We start from the raw sequence: 5,716 nt of genomic DNA, 5'->3' as shown, positions 1-5,716 counted from the left end.
CAGCAAGTTACCCATTGCCTTATCTAATTTTCATCAACAATGTCTTCTTTCTTGGAAACTGTGTTTTGTCCATAGTTTTTCTCCACACAAAATTTTCCTCTGGAACAATGCTGATATAACTGTCAGAAATAAGTTCCTTTTTTTCTCTAAATGGTTTAACAACGATCTTAATTGTATTCGGTGTTAGATGATGTTGGCAATATTTTAACTTATGGGCAATTTCTTAATCGCCATGGCTTCCCTGTTCCACCAAAAGAATACAATACATGAATAAAAGCTATACCGACAGTTTAATTCAATTAGTTAGAAATCACTTAATGTATAGTAAGGGTAATGTTGTGTATCCTGTTTTGTTTTTGGGTGGCATTAACTTTTTAGATAAGTGAACAGACAAAGCTTTTTCAAGAAAAAAGAAAGATTACTCCAAGAGGTCAATTCTATTGGAATTCGTTCATAACTGATATAAATTGGAAAAAAGCTTGGCTTTTGCCCAGTGAGTTTTGTATATCTAACAAGGTTAAGGAAGTCCAATATAAAATCCTTCACAAAATCTATCCCGTTAACTCTTCCATTTCTAAATATTCTGACATTGATGAGAATTGTTCATTTTGTGGTCTTATAGATGAAACAGCTGCCCATTTGTTTTTTTTATTGTAGCATTACGAACACATTTTGGGTTGATTTAAGTTTTTATATTTTTGGCGCTGTGAATGAGGTGTACCATTTTGCCTTCAAAGATATTATTTGTTATTATGGAAACCCAAAACACGTTTCTTTTGAATATGTTGTTAATTTATTTATTTTGTATGCAAAATTCTTTATCCATAAGCAAAAATGGTGTAAGTCCTCTTTGTGTCTTACACTTTTCCTTGCTGAATTCAACTCTGTAATTTCATCTCTTAGATTTATAAAAAACAAAAAAAAGTGATTTTTTTTTCTTTATGATGATGTGTTTAAAGACACGTTAACTTTATTATGATGCTTTTCTCTTCATGTGAGCATAAACCCAGGTTTATCTTGTTGTTGATGTAAGTGTAAATGTTGTCAAAGATTTTCCCTGATGTTTGTATTATATGTTTTCTGAAAAAATAAATCAATAAATATTTATTAGGCGACATATATATTTGTTTCAAGCATTGTTGTGAACACACTGCAGTAATAGTCACCAGTAGCCTAACTATAGGCTAATCAAACTATCCAAACAACAATTAATGCCCCACAAATTAAATGTATAAAAAGCTTAACACATCAAAAAATAAGAACCTATATTACCCAAGGTTAGCATAGGTTATTCGCTTATTGTTTTGCTGTGTGCCTGTAATCAATCAAGCAAAACAGCTTACAGACGATTGATCGTATTACACAAACTGCATTGTGTTGACACTGTTGCAATTAATGAATCAATGCTTAACACTGACACTACATTACCAGTTCAAAATAATCCATTAAACAAGTAGCGATTTGAGGAGCTTGCACTAATATTTTCAGTTCCGTTTGTTTGCGCGTTGTTTCAAGGACACGCCCACAACAGGGGAACTAACGACTATTCACATAAACTCCACCCACTCCAGCAGTTTTTCACAGGAACTGAATATTGCACAACTCGGTGTGGGATTTTCTGGCGCCGCAGATCAGATATGTTCTCCATGACAGATTCCACTTTAAAGGTTCAATGTATTTACTTCCTTATTTTGATCGGATTTAGCCTACTGATTTTCCAAGAACATTTCGTGTAACACTGACACTACATTACCAGTTCAAAATAATCCATTAAACAAGTAGCGATTTGAGGAGTTTGCACTAATACTTTCAGTTCCGTTTGTTTGCGCGTTGTTTCAAGGACACGCCCACAACAGGGGAACTAACGACTATTCACATAAACTCCACCCACTCCAGCAGTTTTTCCACAGGAACTGAATATTACACAACTCCGGTGTGGGATTTTCTGGCGCCGCAGATCAGATATGTTCTCCATGACAGATTCCACTTTAAAGGTTCAATGTATTTACTTCCTTATTTAGCCTACTGATTTTCCGATTGCACAACTCGGTGTGGGATTTTCTGGCGCCGCAGATCAGATATGTTCTCCATGACAGATTCCACTTTAAAGGTTCAATGTATTTACTTCCTTATTTTGATCGGATTTAGCCTACTGATTTTCCAAGAACATTTCGTGTTTCACTCGTATAAACGCGACCGACTGAGCTGAAGCCGGTGACACATATTACAAAATTATGTTTAGGATCGTCGCTGTCTCCCTGCGGTTTAGCTCGTTTAGAAACTGATTGGACGAACTGATCGAACGCGTTGAGACTCAACGGAACGGTTTAACAACTACAATGGACAACTTTTACTGATCTTGTACAGAAATATGAAGACGTTTGTTTTATTTTTTGTTACGTTACTCGTGGACGGTGAGTAGATTTAAATGGGTTTTCGAGACTATCTAAAAAATTATCTGTATATAATATAATATTCATATATTTAATTTCTGAAGTAATGTTTTGTTCTGGAGCTTAAAGGTGCCATAGAATGCAAAAATCACTTTTATAAGGTGTTTGAACACAGTTGTGTGGCCGCAGTGTGTGAAAACAACCAGCCTATAAGGGTAAAAATCCACCCACTCATTGTTTTATAATCCCAATAAATCATAAACAGTCTCTCCACACTAGCAGTTCCAGTTTTCTCACTACTATGACGTCATAGTCGGGGAAAGTCCAGCCCATTAGTGATGCTCTCTGCCCTATTAGCATACACAGCCCTGAGTGAGAAGCATAAGGTGCGTTCGACTTCATGCGGCGCCGCGCAAACCGATCGCCGACTGACTTGATTGCATTTGGAAGCAATGTGAGGTCAGTAACACGGTCACCACCAGTTAAACCGTAACACCGGTCATGCTGGAGCATGGCCTCTTGAAGCTCAGCACTCTTCTGAAAAGGGAGGCGGGAGCACCAGCTCATTTTCATTTAAAGGGGACAAACACAAAAAACAGCGCGTTTTGGCTCATGCCCTAAACGTGGCAATTTCAACAAGCTATAAACAATTATCTTTGGGGTATTTTGAGATAAAACTTCACATACACACTCTGGGGACATCAGAGAATTTAAAATATTGTATCAATCAATGCATTCTATGGCACCTTTAAATAAATAAAAAATGCTTGTGCTGATGTTTGTCTGTCCAATATTCACTAACTCAATATTCAGTTATCTTAACTGCAACTCACTTTTTCTTATGGCCACTTTTCATTTTGTTGTTCCTGTTTTCACAAAATATCCTGCGGGACTTGAAATGTGGCCTGAACCTGTGAAGATTTGATATCCACACACCACTCTTCTCCATACTATAAGCACCATACATTATGACTATAATAATCCTTAAACAAGACTCAGTGATCTCAGTTGGATTTGTTCAGCTTAAATCTCTAAAATGGTCTCTCTTCTGCAGGTGTGTTTGGTTATACGGATGAAATGAAGTCAGTGTCAGTGATGGAGGGAGATTCTGTCACTTTATATACTGATCTTACTGAAATACAGAAAGCTGATCTGATACTGTGGACGTTTGGACCTGAAAGCACACGTATAGCTCAGATCAACAGATTGGTTAATAAGATCTCTATATATGATGATGTTCTTGACGGGAGATTCAGAGACAGATTGAAGCTGGACAAACAGACTGGATCTCTAACCATCACAAACACCACAACTCAACATGCTGGACCCTATGGATTTTTGCAGATCATTGGTGGAAAAGAGGTCACACCCAAAAAATTCAGTATTATTGTTTCTGGTGAGTCATTTTCTAGTTGCATGCCAATTTGATTTCATTGCAGTATTGAACATAACAGTCAAAGTAACTTTTCCTCTGAACCCATTCTTCAGTTATTCTAGAAGCCTCTTGGATAAAAAGGCAAGCTGAATGTACGATTTATGTTGTAAAGGGTGATTGTTTACATTAGTTAATACAAATACTGTTGTTCAGGTTAGTTCACAGTGCATAAACTAATGTTAACAAACACAACTTTTGATTTTAATAATGCATTAGCATTATAAAAACTGCCTCCTCATTTTAAAACACCATCGCACGCCACACTGGTCTGTGGGAAGAAAAAAATAATCAAAAATACTTTTTCTACATTTTAAAACTGTTCTAAAAAAATCAACTTTTTAAAATTCCACCGAAGCCGTTGGTCCAACTTACACAAAAATGTAACATGCAAAATGTATAGAGCCTTGTAATCAGAAGTTTAATTGTACATACTTTTGTATATTTCTAAGATATAAGCTTATGATTTTTGACCTACATCTTCAATCAAATTTAGTTTATCAAATTTAGTGGCAATGACTGAAATTAGGAAAATAAGTACAATTGATTGCTGAAACAACATGTGGACAGTTGGAAGCCAAGTGAGGTTTGTTCAACAAGAATCATCCTGATAAATTTGATCCCTATCTTTTTTCAGATACTTTTGTGGAGAAAGATGAAATTAAGTCAGTGTCAGCAATGGTGGGAGAAACTGTCACGCTACACACTGATGTCACCGAAATACAGGAAAATGAGCTGATACGGTGGAAGTTTGCCGATTCCAAAGTATACAAACTCGCTGAATTTTTTGTCATAGCTAAATGGGATAAAACAAACAATGAGGAATACCTACATGATGACAAAAAATTCAAAGACAGGTTGCATCTGGACCACAATACTGGATCTCTGATCATCACAAACGTCACACCTAAACACTATGGACATTACAAACTGCACATCACCAGTGAGGGACAGAAGATCTCAAAGACGTTCAATCTTGTTGCTCATGTGAGTATGTCAAGTCTTTCACATCCTTATTCATGTAAATCACACCATATATACATCACTGCATCCCAAATTAATCAGAGAACATCAAACTCTTTCCTTGTTTTTAACCTTTGCTTTTTTTTTTAAGGTCCCAAAGAAAAGACAGAGTACAATCCTGAGGAGAGAAACTTGCCCTTGATAACAGAATGGGAGTATATATAATCCACATGTCAGTTCAATTGCCAAAACAATGGAACATAGTTCTACTTTTTTATACAGCCATCTAAAATCCCAAATATACTTTGTGTGTGTGCAGTTTAAGCTGACATAAAACAGTAGTTTGTCACACTACACCTATCTGACAGGAGACAGTGGCTAATTACTGTAAACACAAGAGTAAACAGCTAAACCATTGTCCCACAGTATGCAAGCTCTGAAAAAAATCCATTTGTATTATATTTTATTCTTTCCCCTTATAATTTTTCATGCATTCACAAGGTGTCCTGGAAGAACAACAAAACTATTTCGTTTTTTCACTATGTAATTTTAGTGTCTTTGCAATTTATGTAGGCCTATTGTAAAAAAAATGAATATAGATAAATATATTTTATTTATTATTTGTACAGCATTTTAAATTGTATTATTGTGCAACAAATATTTTTTGAAAGTATATAAAGCTATCAAAAAAAAAAATTATTGCACCAATATTTTTGCAGCTTTGACTGAGACAGATGAACTGAAGACAGTGTCAGCAATGATGGGAGATTTTGTTTGTGAAAGAAACAGTGTTGTTTGAACAGCTTCTTCTTGTGGGCAAACTAAATGTTGTGCTGTTTCAAACCGTGAATGAGAGACTGCAATTTTGATTGAAATTCAATTTCAGCCTCATTAAGAACAAAACATTTTATACAACTTTTTTTAATAA

The 5,716-nt window shown here is 35.5% G+C and overlaps 1 long non-coding RNA gene across 1 annotated transcript; it reads left to right on the top strand.

The window, feature by feature from the left end:
* Nucleotides 1-4,323: 4,323 nt before the first annotated feature.
* On the top strand, nt 4,324-5,378 carry LOC107727563 (uncharacterized). The gene is made up of 2 exons (XR_001638372.1): nt 4,324-4,812; nt 4,940-5,378. It is a non-coding gene; the product is annotated as an uncharacterized LOC107727563 (long non-coding RNA).
* The last annotated feature ends 338 nt before the right edge of the window (nt 5,379-5,716 follow it).

This window comes from Sinocyclocheilus rhinocerous, unplaced genomic scaffold, assembly GCF_001515625.1.
Source record: "Sinocyclocheilus rhinocerous isolate Xijiao unplaced genomic scaffold, SAMN03320098_v1.1 scaffold1058, whole genome shotgun sequence".
NCBI lineage: Eukaryota > Metazoa > Chordata > Actinopteri > Cypriniformes > Cyprinidae > Sinocyclocheilus > Sinocyclocheilus rhinocerous.
The sequence above is the reverse complement of the archived record's forward strand: the minus strand, read 5'-3'. Positions and strand labels throughout refer to the sequence as shown.